The sequence below is a fragment of the Sus scrofa genome, chromosome 3 (assembly GCF_000003025.6).
Source record: "Sus scrofa isolate TJ Tabasco breed Duroc chromosome 3, Sscrofa11.1, whole genome shotgun sequence".
NCBI classification, from domain to species: Eukaryota; Metazoa; Chordata; class Mammalia; order Artiodactyla; family Suidae; genus Sus; species Sus scrofa.
The window spans coordinates 72,738,546-72,759,138 of record NC_010445.4 but is presented as its reverse complement, the minus strand read 5'-3'; the positions used below and the strand labels follow the sequence as shown (position 1 = coordinate 72,759,138).

Genomic DNA, 20,593 nt, shown 5'->3' with positions numbered 1-20,593 from the left:
CCATTATGGTTCAGCAGTTACGAACCTGACTAGTATCTGTGACGATGTGGGTTGGATCCCTGGCCTCATTCAGTGAGTTAAGGATCTCGCATTGCCATGAGCTGTGGTGTAGGCTACAGACTCACCTTGGGTCTGGCGTCGCTGTGGCTGTGGGGTAGGCTGGCAGTGCAACTGCAGATCTGATTTGAAGCCTAGCCTGGGAACTTCCCTATGCCTTGAGTGTGGCCCAAAAAGACAAAAACAAAACAAAACAAACAAACAAAAAACTTCAGGATGAAAAATTCTCGAGACCAAATTAATGGAAAGTGTAAAGACTAATATATACCATGCTGTGCTTTTTTTTTTTTTTTTGGACCACACCCATGGCATGTGGAAGTTCCCAGGCCAGGGACTGAACCTGCGCCACAGCAGTAACCAGAGCTATAGCAATGACAACACTGGATCCTTAACTCACTGAGCCAAGAGGGAACTCCCTCCCAATCTCCTAAAGTACAGCATGATATTGGAGTTCCCTGGTGGTACAGCAGGTTAAGGATCTAATGTTGTCACTGCTCTGACTCTGGTTACTGCTGTGGTGTGGGTTCAATCCCTGGCCCCAGAACTTCCACATGCTGTGTGCAAGGCCAAGACAAAACAAACAAACAAAAAAACCCCAAAAAAACCCCAAAAGGTAGGGGGCTTGTTATAAATTCTAAGACTGTGATGTCACAATTTCTGACCTCTATCCTGCCATCAAATTGCCATACCCTGTGCTGGAATATCCATGGGACACAGTTGTAAGTATCAGAAAAGTTAAAGTTCCCAATAAGCTCAGGTTATTCTAAAACTACAAGGTTCTGTTATGGCTGTCATAGTAAAGCTTGATGATTAACATGTAGTAAAGACAGAATTTACAGCTTGGGCCCACTGTCAATGGGGGATCTAAAGAAAACAGAGCTTTGCCATTTTCTTTTTGTTTTCGACTTTCATGGTAGGGACATCTCTTCTCCACATGGAATGAGTAAGGTGAAGAGGAATAGGAGAATGAATGAAACTTGGTAAGGGAAGATGGAAACCCAAGATGAAATGATGATAGAATGTGGAAGAATCCAGAGCTGCTCCAAGTGAGTTCAAACCCCCAGCTTCAAGAAATAACCTCTTCGGGCCCCAACAAAAGTTCACCAAACAATTGTCAGTGATTTGGGAGGACATCACTGAGAATAGGAGAGATATCAGAAGATGGGAGACAGTGGGATATCCCAATTTTCAGAAAGAGAATGAAGGCAGAGCCAGAAAAATTGTAGACAATTGTCTGTAACTTCAATCTCAGGCAAAACACCAGAACGAGTTGCTAGAGGAACAGTTTCAGGTACAAGATGAAGTAATGATTGACTCAGAATGAGTTCACTAAGGACAAGTCAAGGCTGTTTATCTCTTTTCTTCTTTGACAGAGTCACTCATCCAAGAGCTCTGAGAATGCCCATGTACAGAGAGTATTTCATCATTGGTTAGACATTTATGAGGTTTTTCATGGTGTTCTTTTGGACAAGATTGGGAAATATGAACTGGACTCTGGCATACTTGATGAATTAGTAACCAGTTGATTATATGCACAAGGTGCTGACTAACACATTGATATCAAACTGTGAGGTATATAATGATGAGTAAGGAAGTATATAAGGAAGCATATAATGATGAGTCCTAGAGCTGTGTCCATTTTTCCATCATAAATGCTTTCAGAATAGAAATACATAAGGTGTGCTCATTAAATTTATAGGTAACCTGAAGTTGGAGATATAATGAAGACTTACTTGGATGACAGAATCAGAATCAGTGAGCTGAATCTAAAAGGATGAGATTTGAAAGTTATTAATAGGAGGTGTGAGGAACTAATTATATCAGTAAGAATGGGTTATACTTGCTTTAGCAGAAACTAAGAACCTTGGCCCAATTTGAGCCAGAAGTGTAATGTGGTTGCCAAAAACCCTCAAGATTTTAGGCTGTATCCAATGGGATAGTGGTAAAATGTTTAAAAATTGGCTCTCTGCAGGAAAAACCCCTTAATGTATAGCACTTTATAATTTCTATTGTGTAAATGCTCCCACCATGGCCAGTTTCAAGCTACCAACATGATGTCACTAAACATAATTTGGAAAAGATTTGCAGTGGCACAACAACACATAGCAGTATTTCCATCACACAAATACAATTAATGTAAATAACCTTAAGAGAGTAGATAATAGAGATATATAGTAAAATAATTAGGAAGTGATGTTTTAAGTATTTTTTACCTTTGTTTTTGATATAATATATATAAGTTGATATAATTTAGCTTTTAATTATGGCTGCATTTAACAGTTGGCCCACACAGTTCTTAAAAATTTAATGCTCAGCTCTTGGAACTTTGTGCATCCAGGCTCCAGGCCATAGGAACAAAAAATGTGGTAACTGGAACAAGGGAGGTAATAGCCCTGTTGTTCTCTGCAATTGTCAGACCACGCCCGGATCACTTCATTCCAGAGCACATGACTTACAAGTCAAACTGTTCTGAGATCAGAGCCGAGCAGCCAAGGTGGCAGGAAACCAAAGCCCTATGGGTGTGGAACTGTGTACAGAATTAGGGCTGGAGCTCAAAGGGTTTAGGACCAGAGGGACAGGTAAATGCCTATTTTCAAATACCTGGGGGACTATTGCCTGAGGAAGGGCTGGGCCTACAATCTGTAAGTGGAAGAAAGGTACAGGGAGACAGGTTTCTGCTCAGGGTAAGAAAGAACTTTCAAAGCTATCACAAGAGGAATGGGCTGAAAGTAATCCTGCAACAGCATTTAGGTACAATGTAGAGATGGTTCAAGTCTCAGAGGAGGTAATAGGGCCTCACCCAAGTCCCTGTCTTCCTGAATCTTGATCCACCGCTCTTTCTAGGCCAGCTCTTATTAGAAGGGTAGTAAAGTGCGGTTAAAAAAACCTATTTTTTTTAATTAAGGAAACTTTCAAAAATGAAAAAGTAGGGAGTTCCCTTCATGGCTCAGCAGTTAACAAACCCGACTTGGATCCATGAGGACTCAGGTTCGATCCCCGGCCTGGCTCAGTGCTTTAATGATCCGGTGGTGTGGTGCCATGAGCTGTGGTGTAGACTGAAGATGCAGCTCAGACCCGGCATTGCTGTGGCTGTGGTGTAGGCCGGCAGCTGTAGCTCCGATTCGACCCCCAGCCTGGGGACTTTCATATACTGCAGGTGCAGCCCTAAAAAAAAAAAAAAAAAAGAAAAGAAAAGAAAGAAAAGAAAAAGTAGAAAGATTAATATAATGAATACGTCACTGAGTTTTTGCAATTATCAATTTGTGTCTCATCTTGTATCATCAATAACCCTATCCTGAATTATTGAGAAACAAACCATGACTTCATATCACTACATCTATAAAGACTTTAGGATGTATCTCTAAAATATAAGGACTCTTGGAGTTCCCATTGTGGCTCAGTGGAAACAAACCCAACTGGTATCCATGGGGATGCAGGTTCAATCCCTGGCCCCACTCAGTAGGTTAAGGATCCAGTGTTGCCTTCAGCTGTGGTGTAGACTGCAGATGTGGCTCGGATCTGGTGTTACTGTGGCTATGGCATAGGCCAGCAGCTACAGCTCCAATTCGACCCCTAGCCTGGGAACTTCCACATGCCTCACCTGTAGGCCTAAAAAAAGAAAAATAAAATACAGGGATGCTTGGGAGTTCTCCTGTGGTACAGCAGGTTAAGGATCTGTCATTGTCAGTGTAGTGGCTTGAGACACTGCTGTGGCGTGGGTTCAGTCCCTGGTCTAGGAACTTTCAAGTGCCGCAGCCCCCACCCCTGCCAAAAAAATATATATAGACCCTTTGAAAATATACCCACAATACCTTCATCACACTTAAGAAATCAATACTGATTAAATTGATTCCTTAATATAGTCTAATATCCAGTTACCATTTAAGTCCTCCCAATCGTCTCATAAATTTTTTATTTGAATTTGCTCAAATAAGAATCTAAGGTCTACACATTGCAATTGGTTGATGTGTTTCTTAAGTTTCTTTTAATCAATATGTTTACCCTTTCGCTATTTCCCCCCATGGCAATTTATTTGCTGAAAGTGCTGAGTCATCTGTCTTGTAAAATTTCCCAATCGGGATTTTTCTAACTATATTATTATGATGTGTTTAACATGTTCTTCTGTCCCCTGTGTTTCCTGTCATCAGATCTATGTTTGATTGGAGCAGGAATACTTCATGGGTGCTATTTGTATGTTTCTCATTAGGAAGCAAAGAGTGTCTGGCTCTCTTTTTGCTGTTTCAGCAGCCACTGATTAGTGTCTACGTCCATTACTCATTAGAAATGGCAAATGCTATTCTATCATTCTTTTTTCACTTATCAGCTGAAATACTTCTATAAAAATAAATATCCCCTCATCAATTATTTGTACCCTGAAGCACAGATTTACAGGATATGTAAGCTTGATCATTCACTAATTTTCAAAATAATGACTTGCTTCCTCAGCATCTGCCAGAGTTGACCAGTGAGGTATTTGATTTTAAGTATCTTTATGAACTCATTGATTTTTTTTTATGCACTTCAATCCATTGTTGTTATTATTGTTAGTATTTTCTTGTGCCATATTTGGCCAGTGGCAGTTTACCAAGCTGACTTCTGAGTCTTTTTAACTTGATGTAGTCATTTTCTTGATATCTAATATAACAAGATTCCTTATATTCTGGTCTCGGCTCAGGAATTCTTGGCCTAAGATCTGGAATCAGCTATTACTCCAAGAGCCCTGATTTCTTTAAATGGTCAATGAGATTCAGAGACAATACTTTGGGATCTAGGGTCATCAGGCCACTGGGTTTATCATATTTTCTAGGCCATTTCAGTAGAAAGAGTTAGGAAATACTCTTCTTCTTTAAGAAAAAATACATCATGTGTTCAAATGATGACTACAGGTGTTTCTTTTTTCTTTTCTTTTTAGGGCTGCACCTGTGGCAAATTTAAGTTCCCAGGCTAGGGGTCAAATCAGAGCCACAGCTGCTGGCCTACACCAGAGCCACAGCAACTTGGGATCTGAGCTATGTCTGCAACCTACACCACAGCTCACCGCAACACTGGATTCTTAACCCACTGAGTGAGGCCAGGGATTGAACCTGCGTCCTCATGGATACTAGTCGGGTTCATTACCACTAAGCCACGACGGGAACTCCTACAGGATGTTTCTTAACTTCATCAATATTACATTTATATTTTCTTTCTCTCTTATGAAAAATCCCAATCCCCAAAAGATATCAACACAATAAACATGCAGCTGTCTTAGAATAACTGTTCCAACACTACCGACCCATAAGATGATTACTGAAATCCATTTAAGAGTATTATGTAGTTCTTTTTGTTTTTTAAGGTACCTTATAATAATGAAAATCAAATTAAAATCACTGGAAATAGTTCCTTTCTGTGGGGGTACCTCCTTCAACTACATTTTAGTTCATTTGCTTCATTTTGATTTTGGTTTTCAGTTTTGTTTATATTTTTAATTATGAAATGATGGGACTTCCCTTGTGGCCTACAACATAACCATGTTGCATTGTCACTGCTGCAGTTCTGGTTCCCTCCCTGGCCCTGGAATGTCCACATGCCACAGGTGCAGCCAAAAAAAAAAAAAAAAACAATTATGGAATTATGTCAAATGTTTACCAGCTTCCAAAGTCAAATCCTCAAACCAGGCATATTCAGAGTGTGCCTTCCTCTCCAGTCCCCTCCCCACACCCCTTTATTCCCTTTCCCCAACAGAGATAGTCTTTTTTTTTAAACAAAAACAAAGTTTCATGGTTTATTCTTTCATTTAAAAAAGAAAAGCAAATATTTTTGTGTATAAAAAAATAATCTTTTATCTAAGAAAATCTCCCTTCTTAGATAAGACAATAGCATAGTATAGTCACTCTTACTGACCTTGTTTTCACTAACCCTGTGTTTGCAGGATGGCTCCATATCATCCTCACTGGTTTTTACAGGTGTGTAGTACTCTGTTTTGCAGATGGAACATAGTGAACATACTATCAACTGAGATAAAATTTAAGTACCTCTCAAAACGCCCTCAGTTCCTCTCTTACTCCTAATTTACTGGCCCTGCTCTGTGTGTCCAGGTCCTATACCCTCATCCCTGGGGGCACTCCCTCTATCCTGAGCAAATAAATGGCTTATGTTTTTCAAACACTTTTTTTGAGGCATCTAAAGCAGCCCTTCTTTTTTTTTTCTTTTGTCCATCCCCTTAAAACTCCTTTCTTCCACGTGACAAGGCATGCTGAGGAATTAATTTAAAAATAACTCCTGCAAAAGCTTTACCCACCTCATGTGTCACTTCTTCTGGGTAACATAAAGCCCTGACTTCAAATACACATATATCAGGGCATTGCTGGTTGTTTTGTTAAGTGCCATGTTTTAGTTGATACTGGTTTAGTATTATTTATAAAGCAAACAAAACAACTCATAATCAGAAGATATCCTGGGCCCTCATTGGGAAGAAACACCTGAAATAACTAATGAGTAACAGTAATGGTAAGTCAACATATGAAGGCTGGGGATGGAGGCTGTGCGGCAGCAGTTTTTCTTTTTCGTCTTTTTAAGGCCACACCTGTGGCATATGGAGGTTTCCAGGCTAGGGGTCTGATAGGAGCTGAAGCCACTGGCCTACACCACAGCCACAACAACACCAGATCTGAGCTGCGTCTGCAACCTATACCACAGCTCATGGCAACGCCGGATCCTTAATCCATTGAGTGAGGCCAGAGATTAAACCTGAGTCCTCATGGATGCTAGCCAGGTTTGCTAACCGCTGAGCCACGATGGGACCTCCTGCAGCAATTTTTCTAGTAGATTTTTCTGACTGCATTATCATGATGTGTTTTATATTTTAATATTCCTTTTACTATTTCTCTCTTTCTGGCCACTCCACAACATATGGATTTCCCAGGCCAGGGATCAGATCCAAGCCGTAGTTGTAACCAATGCTGCAGTTGCAGCAACATCAGATCCTTAAGCCACTGTCTAGGCCGGGGATCCAACCTGCGTCCCAGCACTGCAGAGACACTGCTAATCCTGCTGGACCACAGCAGGAACTCCTCCTTTTACTATTTCTTATGTGGTTAACATAAGTACAAATTTTAAAAATACTCTATCTAACTCTTGTACCATCAGTCTTCCTGGTACAGTCTTTGAGCTGAAAAACAGATGATCCACCATGGGATGAAGATAGGAGTTTACTCTGGAGCCATAAGAGGAAAAGGAACTGGATTCAAAATTATATGCTCAAAGACCAAGTATGAGAAGCCTCAGTAATTTTACACACACACACACAAGCTATTTTGTTACGATGAGCCACAAAACCCTAGAAGCTGCTGTTGAAACCCAAAGAGGAATGGAGCGCAATCTGAAAAAGCTTGGGATGTCAGGATCTGGAGTGACCCTCCAGAGCCATCCAATTGTCACACAGGAAGGATAGAAGTCTGTAGAATGGGGAGCACTAGCAGCACCAGAGCTGTTTGGCCACTGTAGCTGGGCTTCCCGGAATATGTAGCCTTTGAAGGGATTTGAGATTGGTTACTCTCCAGTAATTTATCTTTCTTAAACTCAAAGTATTACCTGAATTCTGGAAAGCTCAGAATATTCTACTGTAAGGACACTTAACATATCAAACTTTGAATTTAAAAATATAAATTTGAGGTGTTCCTGCTGTGGCACAGTGGGTTAAGGATCTGGTGTTAAGGATCAGCTCTGGTGCAGGTCAAAACTGTGTCTCAGATTCAATCCCTGAATCCCAGGAACTTCCGTATGCCACAGGTGCAGCCAAAAATGTATACATATATATACTTGGGCATGATGATTTGCATTATTCAATTTATTACAAATTTGTAAAATCAGGAAATTTAGACCTAGAATGTCTCTGAAAATTTTAGCACTTCTGTCCTCTAAGCATTTATACAAGCTGTACACTTGGCTTGGAAGTCCTTTTCTCTGTATTTTCTCATCCTATCAAACTCCTGCTCACTCTTTAGGTTGCAACTCAGGGAGTTCCCTTTGTAGTTCAGATGGTTAAGCACCTGACATTGTGCCTGTGAGGATACAAGTTCAGTCCCTGGCCTTGCTCAGTGGGTTAAGGATCCAGCATTGCCACAAGCTGCTGCAGAGGTCACAGGCGCTCAGATCTGGCATCACTGTGGCTGTGGCATAGGCCAGCAGCTGCAGCTCCAACTAGCCTGGGAACTTCCATATGCCACAGGTGCAGCATAAAAGGAAAAGAAACAAGCAAAACAAACAAAAAAAGAGACAACTCAGGTTATTCCCTCTCTCTGTTCCCATAGCACTAAGTCTGTATCTCTTGTAACAGTATCCTGTTGTAGTATCATTATTTGTTTCTTGTTTGTTTTCTACTGGACTCTGAATCCTCTTGGAGGAGGAGCTTATTTCCCATACTTCAGTGCCTGGCATAAAATGCTCAATATTTATTAAGGGATCTTAGAGACCAACTACTCATCTCCTTTAAGTATAAGAAACTGAGGCCTGGGAGTTCCCTGGTGGCTCAGTGGTTTAAGGATCCAGCATTGTCACTGCAGTGGTGTGGGTTTGATCCCTGGCCAGGGAGCTTCTGCAGGCCATGGTGCAACCAAAAAAAAAGAGAGAGAGAGAGAGAGTCCCAAAGAGTTTCTTTAAATTCAGTGGTGCAACAAGTATGTCCTAAGTGTCTACTATGTGCCCAATTCCATGTATGGCTAAATGTCTTTAGCGTATTTTAAGTGTAATGCAGAGTGTATTTAATTTCCATTCGTGTGGAGATCAAAAGATAAATACCAGTACATTATGAGTCCTCAAAGAAAGATTAAATTATGCTAAGAAAACAGTTACAGAAATGAATTTTATTATATTCTAAGTGAGCATCACCCAAGTAGGACTCTGCAGAACTGCTAGCAACTTAACTGCTAACTTAATTGTTTGTGTGTGTTTGTGGTGTCGAATGCCCAATTTAATTTGGTCAATACTGAGTTAAATAGCTTTTCCCCTAAACTTTCAACAGACTCAACAGTGATTAATTAAATCTCCGCAAAAAGCCTCTGAAATGTAGTGTTTCCCAAGATCCTGTGATAGGCGAACCCCTCCCCGCTTTTTTGTCGCATTTATTGACATATGCCAGAAATGGTGTTCTGAAAAACACACAGTGAGTTGGTAAAGGCAGTGGTTCTTTGAAAGGCACTCATTCATATTAGTGAGGACCTTCAAAGTAAACAGGAGCCTAAGGGTGGATGGTGAAGCTGTAGGTGGAAGAAGGTTGCTGGAAGGGGAGGAGGGAAGATTTGGAGAAGGGGCCGTGGCCGGGAGACCCGGGAGGTAGCAGGCTGCTGTCTAGGGGTCGAGAGAAGGAAGAGGGGCCATAAGCAGACCTTTGAGCAATGTTCACCCCCTGTCTGATTGAGTCACTTGGAACACAAGCAGATGGGCTTTGGGACAAGTAAAACGTATTTACAGAGAAAGTGGAGATCACTTCTGTGGGACGGTGCAGCCCCCTGGGGACCTCAGAGAACGTGGCACACAGCCCGAGGGCTGCAGCACATCCTGGCCACAGGGCCTATGGGTGCAGGAGAGGAAGGCAGTGAAGTGGGCACAAAGGTTTCATCAGCATCTGCGAAACCCGCCCTAGGGGGCTCCTGGATATGGCTGGGACTGGATTTAACAAGGGGCTGTAGCAACAGGGAACAAAAGTAGATGGACCAGGAACCGGGAAACAGGATAAACTACATACTTTGCAGGGCCCAGGGCAAAATGAAAATGCAGGCCCTTTGTTATAAAATGAAGGATTTCATGGAATTCCTGCTGTGGCGCAATGGGATTGGTGGCGTCTTGGGAGCACTGGGACGCAGGCTCAATCCCCGGCCGGGCACAGAGGGTTAAGGCTCTGGCATTGCTGCAGCTGTAGCTCGGACCTGATCCCTGGCCTGGGAACTGCATATGCCACAGGGTGGCCAAGAAAGAAAAAAAAAATAATAATAAAATTAAGGATTTCACTGTAAGGATGATCCTTTCAACATAAAGATGCATATTCAGCAACGCATTACAAGCACAGAGCCCTCTTGAGTGGTGTGGAGCCCTGGACAACTATGTAGGTTGCATGCCCATGAATGAAGCTGGGCCTGCCAAAGAGTTTTTAACTGGTCCTATAGCCCCACTTGAATGCCCTGACTTGGGGCGAGGTGGGCAGGCCTGCAGAAACCAGGTTACACATGTCATAAAAAAGGTAGATCTCCTTCTTTTAAGATGCTTGTTTTCATGTTTACCAGTCATTCTGGGTAAGCTTGACTTTGCTTTAGGATAAGTCAACATACACATTAGATTTCAGGAACGTATTTAATGCCGAAATCCAGGCACATCCAGCCACTATTCCCACATAGAGTTCTCACATCACACAAACAACCTCCTTTCTTCTCATGCCAAGAATAAAGACAGATTCGCAGCTGCCTAACAGAGATGTATAACCCCCCGCTTTGTCCTGAAGTTAAATACCAGTATTTAGTTGGTGCTGAGGCAGCACTCAGCACCCACCCTGTGCTGAGTTCACTCAAAATGAAAAACAAACTCAGGTGGAAAATCCGGGCCAGCAGTGTCATTTGCTATTTTTGGAGATGGGGGAGAGAAACAAAGTTGTGGGAAGCTTTGTAACAAACAACACAGAATAGCGCAGGGGTGAGTGTGAAATAAAACAACACCCGCATGCTCTCCGGGGGATTACATGGGAGCAACCAAGTGAAGGAGAAACCATGCGGGGAGGGCTGGTATCTGCTTGCGAGAGGCCATTGGTTTCCCAAACAATGGAAAAGAAAGCACCAGTCACCTCACCCCATAAGATTCATCTCCAACCAAAGAGCCATCCTACCTCTGAGGTAATTCTAAATGTCCATTTGAGGGAAGCATGACTACATGGAGAGTCTCTTCACACTGAGTGTTTGGGAGCTGAAGAACTGCCCTTCAACCCCCCTCCACCCATCTGTCTTCTCTGCAGCCTCCTTCCACCTGCCTCCCCCCCCGCCCCGTTTCTCCACAGAGAGCTGAGGTTCCCTGAGGAGGACGGGCCTGAAGCGGGGCAAGCCGTGAGGACAGAGAGTAGGAGCTATGGTAGCAGAGGATTCCTGGAGGGCATGGGGCCACGGGGAGGTGGTCGCCAATGGAGAGGGTGGATTCTGGGACATGCTGAGTTGTAGGCTCTGACTGGGTGGAGCAGGGAGCTGAGGGGTGGGCAAGAGTAAACTGCTGTTGACTCAATACAGATGGAGGAATTGAGACTCAGGCAGGTCAAGAGAAGACGGGGGTGGGAGGGGGTGCCAGGAGTCAGTTCTAGTCCTTGTTCCTCTAAGACGCCTATCCTTTCTGCTGTATCAAGCTTTATCCTTGCTTCTCAAGTCTGTGATATAAACTACCAATGCTCTCTGGAGGGGTGGGGGGGAGGTAGTGGCGGGGGGTGTGTGTCAGTTGGAGTTGTGATTTCAGTTAAGAGGCGGAAGAAGAGGTAGGCAGAGACTAGATTGATTTTTATGATTTGAAATATTGAGTGAAGCAGTCAGCATCCTGCAGAAGGAAATAAGAGGATAAGGAGAAAAAACAGGAGGAAAAGCTAAACAGCAGAGTCTGGAATATATACTAATATCCTAAAGAGATCATGTATTGGAGTTCCCATTGTGGCTCATTGGATTAAGAACCTGACATGGTATCCATGAGGATGTGGGTTTGACCTCTGGCATTGCTCAGTGGGTTAGGGAATCCAGCGTTGGGGCAAGCTGTGGCGTAGGTCTAAATCAAAGATATGGCTCGGATCCCAAGTTGCTGTGGCTGTGGCCGACAGCTGTAGCTCCGATGTGACCCCTAACCTGGGAACTTCCACATACCTCGGGTGCAGCAGTTACAAAAAAAAAAAAAAAAAAAAAAAACTCATGAACTGAAGGAAAGATTCGGGGTGGGGAGGTGTAACTAAGATACACGTTGTGAGTGAAGAGAAGGGTGTGATGTTCTTTGCAGAACACTAGCAACAGCAGTGAGAACTCAGGGATCCAGGGTTGGGTGGGGGGCGTCTAGAGTTCGTCTACATGATATAGATGAGGACACTCAGTCTAGGGTTGGTGGCCAAGCTGGGGCTAAACTTTGTCCTCCTGGCTCAGGGCTCCAGGGCTCTCTCTGCTTGGCCCACCCTGAGAAGGAGGTGAAAGGATCCTCGACAAAGATGTGGAAAACCATCTGTGTAAAGTTAGAGGATCCCCACATAATGAGAGGTTTGGCTTTGTCACTTGGGGTGGATGTGACGCCCCTAAAAACTGAGTGAAAAGAAATACAGGACTGAGGCTCTATGAATGAAGGATTCAGCACTACAGCTTTGAGGCTTTCCAAGCAAGAGCACCAAGACAAATAGCTATTAAACTTGCAGTTCGTGCTGTGCAAGGAGAGCTATGAAAAGTTTGAGGCTGCACTTCCAAAGACATCCGCACGCCATGTGCAACAGCCACGAGCTCAGTGGTTTTGAATTTAGGCAGGGAAGGGAATGCCTAGGGGAATGGAAGGAGAGAAGGAGGAATGGAAGAAAGGTATAAAAAGGCAAAAATAATGTTTAATGTTATGATTTTGAAATTTGGCCTCTTCTAAACCATATGCCAAGGTTCACAGCCTTTGAGTACAAAATGTTCTGTTTCCTTTAAACTTAGAAAAATGTTAAATGAATACATTCAAATGGGAGGAAAAAGGCCAAACATGACAAAAAGGTTTAAAATTAAATCTTACTCTCATTACCGTCATCACTCCTCCTTTCCCTGCTCTTAATAACTTATAACTCTGAAAAATGTTATGGTTATATAAAAATTATTATAAATATATCACACTCCCAGGCAACAATATGCCTTTAAAAGTGTATACAAATAGTGGAGTTCCTGTTGTGGCTCTGTGGGTTAAGAACCCGACATTGTCCATGAGGATGCGGGTTCTATCCCTCCCTGGCCTTGCTGAGTGGGTTAAGGATCCGGCGTTGCCACAAGCTGCAGGATAGCTTGCCAGTGAGGCTTGGATCTGGTGACTGTGTTGTAGGCTCTCAGCTGCAGTTCCCATTCGACCACTAGCCTGGGAATTTTGTATGCCACAGCTGCAACCATAAAAAGGAAAAAAAAAAAAAAAGTTATACAAATGAGCCATACAATACACTGTGAAACTCTACTGCCTTGAGTTTAGGCAGGGAAGGGAATGCCTAGGGAAATGGAATAAGACAGGGAGGAATGGAAGAAAGGTGTAAAAAGGCAAAAATAATGTTTAATGTTTTTTTGTTTGTTTTGGTTTTTTAAATATTTTTAGGGCCGCACCCTCACCATATGGAGATTCCCAGGCTAGGTGTCTTATTGGAACTGTAGCTGCTGGCTTCAGCAACACGGGATCCAAGCCATGTCTGCGACCTACACCACAGCTCACGGCACTCTGGATCCTTAACCCACTGAGCAAGGCCAGGGATCAAACCTGCAACGTCATGGTTCCTAGTTGGATTTGTTAATCGCTGAGCTGCGACAGGAACTCCAATGTTTAATGTTGTGATTAAGAATGTGTCTTAGAGATCAACCTGAAACTGGGCAGGGCCCTGTAGGACTTTTCTGAAGACAGACCTCTGTGTCCTTTGCCTCTTTTTTGTAGAAAATCTTTAATCTCCTAGGCCTTCCCCTGGTTCCAAAGAACAAATTTAATCAGAGAAGTAAGAAAATGCAGAAGCAAAGGGAAACAGTCAAGTAAGATAAAATAATAATAGCTTAGCCATAAAACAAAGTCAAGAATCTTTAGTTCCCCCTCAGGAGCTATAGATAAAATCCTGAGCCATATCCTTGAGCTGTTGTGCAAATACCAAAGCCCCCACCAGGTGGAGGAGGTTAACTGCATGCTGACCATCAGCACGTAGACCCCAGACCAGCTGGAAATAGTAGGTTGATAATTGAGATTCCTGAAACGTCACCCTGTTACCTCACCATCAACCAATCAGAGAACTGTGCATGAGCTGGTCGTGCAACCCTGTAACCCTCTCTCTCACACTGTCTTTAAAAACCCTTCTGGAGTTCCCATCTTGGCTCAGTGGAAACAATCTGACTAGAATCCATAAGGACAAGGGTTCAATCCCTGGCCTTGCTCAGTGGGTTAAGGATCTGGTGTTGCTGTGAGCTGTGGTATAGGTCACAGACATGGCTTGGATTCCAAATTGCTGTGACTGTGGCGTAGGCCAGCGGCTGAAGTCCCAATTCAATCCCTAGCCTGGGAAATTCCATACGCTGCAGGTGTGGCCCTAAAAAAAAAACCCCAAAAAAACAAAAAACCCTCCCCCAAAATGGATGTGTGTATATGTATAACTGAATCACTTTGTTGTACAACAGAAATTATCACAACCTTGTAAATCAACTATACCTCAATAAAAGTTTAAAAAATGAAAACAACAACAACAGCAACAAAACCCTTCTCACGAGTTCCCTGGTGGCACAGCAGGTTAAGTTTCCAGTGTTGCTGTGACCCAAGTCACAGCAGTGATGTGAGTTTGATCCCTGTCCCAGGAACTGCCACTTGCTGCAGGCACAGCCAAAACAAATAAATAAAATTGTTTCTTTAAAAAAAGCAAAAGCAAAAAACCCTTCCTTGGAAGCCTTGTGGGAGTTCAGTTATTCTGAGCACAAGCTACCTGTTCTTCTTGCTTGGTGCCCTGAAGTAAATGCTTTACTTTTCTTCACTGCAACCTGGTGTCAGTAGATTGGCTTTGCTGTGTATAGAGCAAGTGGACCTAGGTTGGTTTGGTAACAAACCCACCTTTTCACAATCCCTACAGAATAGTATGTTGTCTGGTTTTACCATAATGTATTTAACCAACTTACTATTGTTGGGCATTTAAGTTGTTTGAATTTTTGCTATCACAATAGGAATGAATGTGGCATACTTTTGCTCATCAAGCCTAAGGTAAATGTTTGGAAGTGGAATTTCTGGGTCAAGGGGGTATATATTTTTTCCCTAATTATTTATTATTATTATTGTTTTTTTTTTGTCTTTTTGCCATTTCTTGGGCTGATCCCGTGGCATATGCAGGTTCCCAGGCTAGGGGTCCAATCAGAGCTGTAGCCACTGGCCTACGCCAGAGCCACATCAATGCAGGATCCGAGCTGCATCTGCGACCCACACCACAGCTCACGGCAACGCCAGATCCCCAACCCACTGAGCAAGGCCAGGGATCGAACCCACAACCTCATGGTTCCCAGTCGGATTCGTTAACCACTGTGCCACGACGGGAACTCCTCCCTAATTATTTTTATTGTGATAAGATACAAATAACAAGGAATTTACCATTTTTAAGTGTACAGCTCAGTGGTATCAAGTACATTCATATTGCTATGAACCATCACCATCATCCTTTTTCAGAACTCTTCCATCTTACAAAACTGAAACCATACCCATTAAACAGTAACTTCCTGGGGCCCCCTTCACCCAGCCTTTGGCAACCACCAGTTTGCTTTCTGTCTGTATGATTTTGACTACCCTAGGTGCCTCCAATAAGTGGAATCAAACAGTATTTTTCTTTTTGTGACTGACTTACCTCACTTTGCGTAGTATCTTCAGAGTTTATCCACGTTGTAGCATATGTCAGAACTTCCTTCCTTTTTTAGGCTGAATAATACTCCATAGCATATTGTATGTGTTTTTAACATGTTGACAGATATTCTGAAACTGTCAGACCTCTTCCTGTTTACCAGTTTGACAGGTGGGAAATGGTATCCCATAATTGCTTTCTCTTGCATGTGTGAGTAAGGCTGATCATTTTTTCACAGCTTTATGGCTACTTTGTTTCCTTTTTATTGTTCCGCCTGTTGATATCTTCACCCACTTTTTTCTTTTAGGTTGTCTTTTTCTTAGGGATTTGTATGAGCTCCTTATAAATTAAGGACTTAGACCTTTAAAATTTTTATGCAGCAAGTATTTGTTCCCAGTTTATCTTTTTACTTTGTACGTACATTTTTTCTTGTCATCTATTGTTTAATTTTTTATTATGGAAAAATCAAATATATGAAAAAGTGGTGCTAAGAGTATCCCATATACTCATTACCAAACTTTATCCCCATCCCAAATTATTTTGAAGCAGATCCTAGACATCATATCATTTCATCCACATGTGTTTCAGTATGTATCTCTAAAGATAAATCTTTAAAAAACATAACCATAATATTTATTATCACTCGTATGTAATATTTTTAATGTAAAAACCATTGATTTCTATGCAAGTGGATCGATTATTCTCCATTTGACTTCTGGGGTTTTGTGTCATGCTTAGAAATGTCTCATTACAAGATTATAAATGAATTCACCCATATTTTCTTCTACTAATTTTTTATACTAAAAAATCATTTGTTAAGTTTAAAATAATTGTCCAGGGCCTATAGAATTCTTAAATCCTGGGAAGAGGCAAAAATGACAGAATAATCAGAGCCAAGAGAGGTAATCTCCTGTGCTCCCTCTCCACCTATAAAACATCTACTCCCCTGGAACACCCTTCCAGACCCAGCCCCACTGTCCCTGACCTCACCACTTGGGTCACAGCTTCCCCTGGACCCTCCAGCCTCTGGGGTTCTCCATTTTCCTCTTCTTTTTTCCTTAAGTAGGAGTGTTACAGAAACATAATTCACATACCATAAAATTCGCCCTTTTAAGGTGTACAATACAGTGGTTTTTAGTATTTTTCAGTTTTGCAACCATTGCTACTATCTAATTTTAGAAAAATTTCATCACTCTCAAAGAACCTCCATATGCTGCACGTGCAGCTCTAAAAAAAATAATTAATATCCCCTAACAGAGATTTTACATTTTCCTTACATAAGGTCCTGCCTATTTCTGGTTATGTTTATTTTCAGATAAACTGGTGGTAGTATTGCTGTTGTAAATGGGATATTTTCTTTCATTGTATTTTCTAACTATTTGTTAATTTTGTACATTAATTATAAAAAAGTAGCTGACCATTTTAATAAATTCACTTATAATTTCTGTATAAGTTAGCTTTTGCTGCATAACAGAAGACCCCACCCATAGTGGCTTAAAACAACAAGCTTGTGTTATTTCTCAAGACACTGAAGGTCAACTGGTGGTTTTTCTGGTTTGGGTTGTTTCAGTTTATCTCTGCAGTCAGTTGGCACCTCAACTGGCCTAGGGCATCTGGGGTTGGCCTCACTCATGGGTCTGGGAGTTTGTTTGGTGTCAGCTGGGGTAACGTGGATGACTTAGCCACATGTATCTCACCATCCATCAGGGTAACTAGACTTGGTTCACAGAGTAGTGGTCTCAAGTTACCTTACAATTGTCAGGGAGGGCAAGTTCTAACGCACAAGCACTTTTTAAACTTTCTAATTTCCCAATGTTCTAAAGAAAATCAAATGGTTCAACTCAAACTGTGAAAATAAATATACTCTTCTCCTGAGAAGAGCTACAAAGTATCATAGCAGTCTTTGCTATATCCCACAACTCTCTACTTTTCAGATTTCTGGTTATTCTTTGATATAGTTACAAATAATATATCTTCCTTAAGATGTGCATACTTACTTAAATTCTTTTCTTATTTAATTGTACCCATTAGGATTTCCAGACCATTATTAAGATATAATATTTTCTTCCTTACTTTAATGGGAATTAAAGTATGATGCTGGATCTTTATGATGGCAAAAAATCTAGCTACTCATAAGACAGTAAGTCTTTCTGGGAGTTCCCAGCATAGCGCAGTGGTAACAAACCCCACTAGTATCCATGGGAATTTGGGTTCGACCCCTGGCTTTGCTCAGTGGATTAAGGATCTGGTGTTGCTGTGAGCTATGGTGTAGGTCACAGACTCGCCTTGGATATTGCTTTGCTGAGGCTGTAGTGTAGGCTGGCAGCTACAGCTCCAATTCAACCCCTAGCCTGGGAACTTTCATATGCCACGAGTGCAGCCCTAAAAAGAAAAAAAAAAAAAAAAAAAAAAAAGACTTTCTGGGTTTTATTTTGATTTGTTTTGTTTGTTTAATCAGAAATCAATTTTGCTAAATGGCAATTCAGTATCTCTTGACATGATTATATTTTTCTCCTTGATTTAATATAGTGACATATTGATACAAATGTTAATAATGAACCATACTACCATACTTGCATTTCTGGCATGAGTCTCCTTTGACTGAGATGTGCTTTTTTTTTGTTCCCCTTTCTTAGGGCCACACATGTGGTATATGGAAGTTCCCTGGCTAGGGGTTGAATTGAAGCTGCAGCTGCCAGCCAGCCTATGCCACAGCTACAGCAGTGCCAGATCTAAGCTGCATCTGCAACCTACGCAGCAGCTTGCAGCAAGGCCAGGAACTGAACCCACATCCTCACGGATACTAGTCAGGTTCTTAACCTGCTGAGCCACAACAGGAACTCCTAAGGTGTGTTTTTGTTTCAGCTAGTAAAAAAAAAAATATGTCTCTATGGATCTGCCTATCCCGGACATTTCATATAAACGGAATACCTCATTTTATTGTGCTTAACTTTATTGTGCTCCACAGACATTGTGTTTTTTACAAATCAGACATCTCTGCCAACCACTGAGCTAATCTGTTGGCACCATTCTAATTAATGCTTTTTTATGTTCAATTGATTTTTTAAGATATAATACAATTGCACATTTATTAGACTACAATAAGTGTAAACATAATTTTTTTTTTTTGTCTTTTTGCCATTTCTTGGTTCACTCCCACAGCATATGGAGGTTCCCAGGCTAGGGGTCGAATCAGAGTTGTAGCTGCCAGCCTATGCCAGAGCCACAGCAACACTGGATCCGAGCCATGTCTACCACCTACATCACAGCTCACGGCAGTGCCGGATCCTTAATCCACTGAGCAAGGCCAGGGATCAAACCCGTAACCTCATGGTTCCTAGTGGGATTCATTAACCACTGTGCCACAACAGGAACTTCAGTAAACATAATTTTTATATGCACTGGGAAACCAAATTATCCCTGTGATTCGATTTATTAGGTGTTCTGCTACCAAACCTGCAGTATCTCCAAGGTCTGCCTGTATGTGGCCTTTTGTGTATAACTTTTCACTAAGCATAATGTTTTCAAGATTCCTCCATGTTGCATCAGGTATCATTTCTTTTTTTTCCTATTCCTTTTTTATGACAGAACAATATCCCATTGTGTGGATATACCACACGTAAATGCTTTTGCAGCATCTACTAAATTGATGCACACTCACATCATCCTCCTTTGTTTTGCTTTTCTAGTGAATTGCATTCTTGATATTCTGGTGTTTGAAATATCCTTTTAATCTTGGGTCATGATTATTATCCTTTTAATGAATTGCAAGCTTCCATTTTCTAGTATTTTACTTAGAATCTTTCTATCTTTTTATAAATAGATTAGTATTTTTTTTGGCTGTGCCCATATGAACGTTCCTGGGCCAGGGACCGAACCTCCCAAAAGTGATTCCCCCAAATAGATATTTGTTTATTCATTCTTCTGTTGATGGGGCTTTGAGGGAGTTTCCAGTTTGAGATAATTACAAATAGAGTTGCTATGAACACAAAAGGCACATACTTGTGTAGGTCTTTTAAAGAACATCACACATATTTTTGTTAGGTATATTCTTATAGATGGCCTTGCTGGGTAGAAATTTATATGTGTCTTCAATTTTGTTAAATACTATAAAAATTTTTACAAAGTGTTGTACCAACATGCACTCCTCCAGCACCATATAAGAATATCTGTTATCCACATCCTCACCAACATTTGGTAGTGTTGATCTTTTAATTTTAGCCATTCTAGTGGATATATAATGGTGTCTGGTTATAGTTTTTACTTGCATTTCCTTGATTATTAGTGATGTTAAGTATCTTTTTGTATGTTTATCATCCAATAGATACCCCCCCCCACCCCTGAAGTATCTGTTCAAATCTTTGGCCCATTTTTCCTTTGAGTTGACTCTCATTTTCTTATTGGTTTGTAGGATTTCTTTATGTATTTCAAACATGAGCTCTTTTGTAGGTTATAGGCGTTGGAAGTATCTTCTCCATATTCTGTATTTTTTATAAATAGGCGTTCTTAACCCACTGTGATGCAGTGGGTTAATGATCCAGCTCATCTAGGTGGTGTCACCAGTTTGATCCCTAGCTCAGCACAGTGGGTTAAGGACCTGGTGTTGCCATGGGGGCAGTCAAAAAAGAAAATAAATAAATAAAATGTTAATGTCAAAGTTATCAGACTTTTTATGATTGGTTCTTTTTTTCCTACTCTAAAAGTCTTTCCTTTCCTGTAATGACATTTTAAATTTAAAGTACGCCAATGATCTTTTTATTTTCGATTAGTACTTATTAAGTAATATTTCCTTACCTTGAAGTCATGAAGCTCTTCTTCCTCTAGAAGCTTTATATAACCTTTTACATTTAAGCCTATGATACATCTAGAATGAATTTTTATGTATGGTGTGAGGTAGGGGTCGAGTTTCTCTCCATAATTATTCAATTCTCCCAGCACCATTTATTGAAAAGGTCATCTTTTCTTTACTGCTTTGTCATGTCT

At 41.4% G+C, this 20,593-nt stretch overlaps 1 long non-coding RNA gene across 2 annotated transcripts in view; it reads left to right on the top strand.

The window, feature by feature from the left end:
* Positions 1 to 3,019, top strand: part of LOC102163904 — a 37,691-nt gene extending 34,672 nt beyond the window's left edge. The window contains exons 5-6 of one of the 2 annotated variants that reach the window (XR_302389.3): positions 975 to 1,103; positions 1,431 to 3,019. This is a non-coding gene — a long non-coding RNA (uncharacterized LOC102163904). Of the gene's footprint in view, positions 1 to 974 lie in introns of both variants that reach the window. The other variant, XR_002342620.1, reaches the window with a different exon arrangement.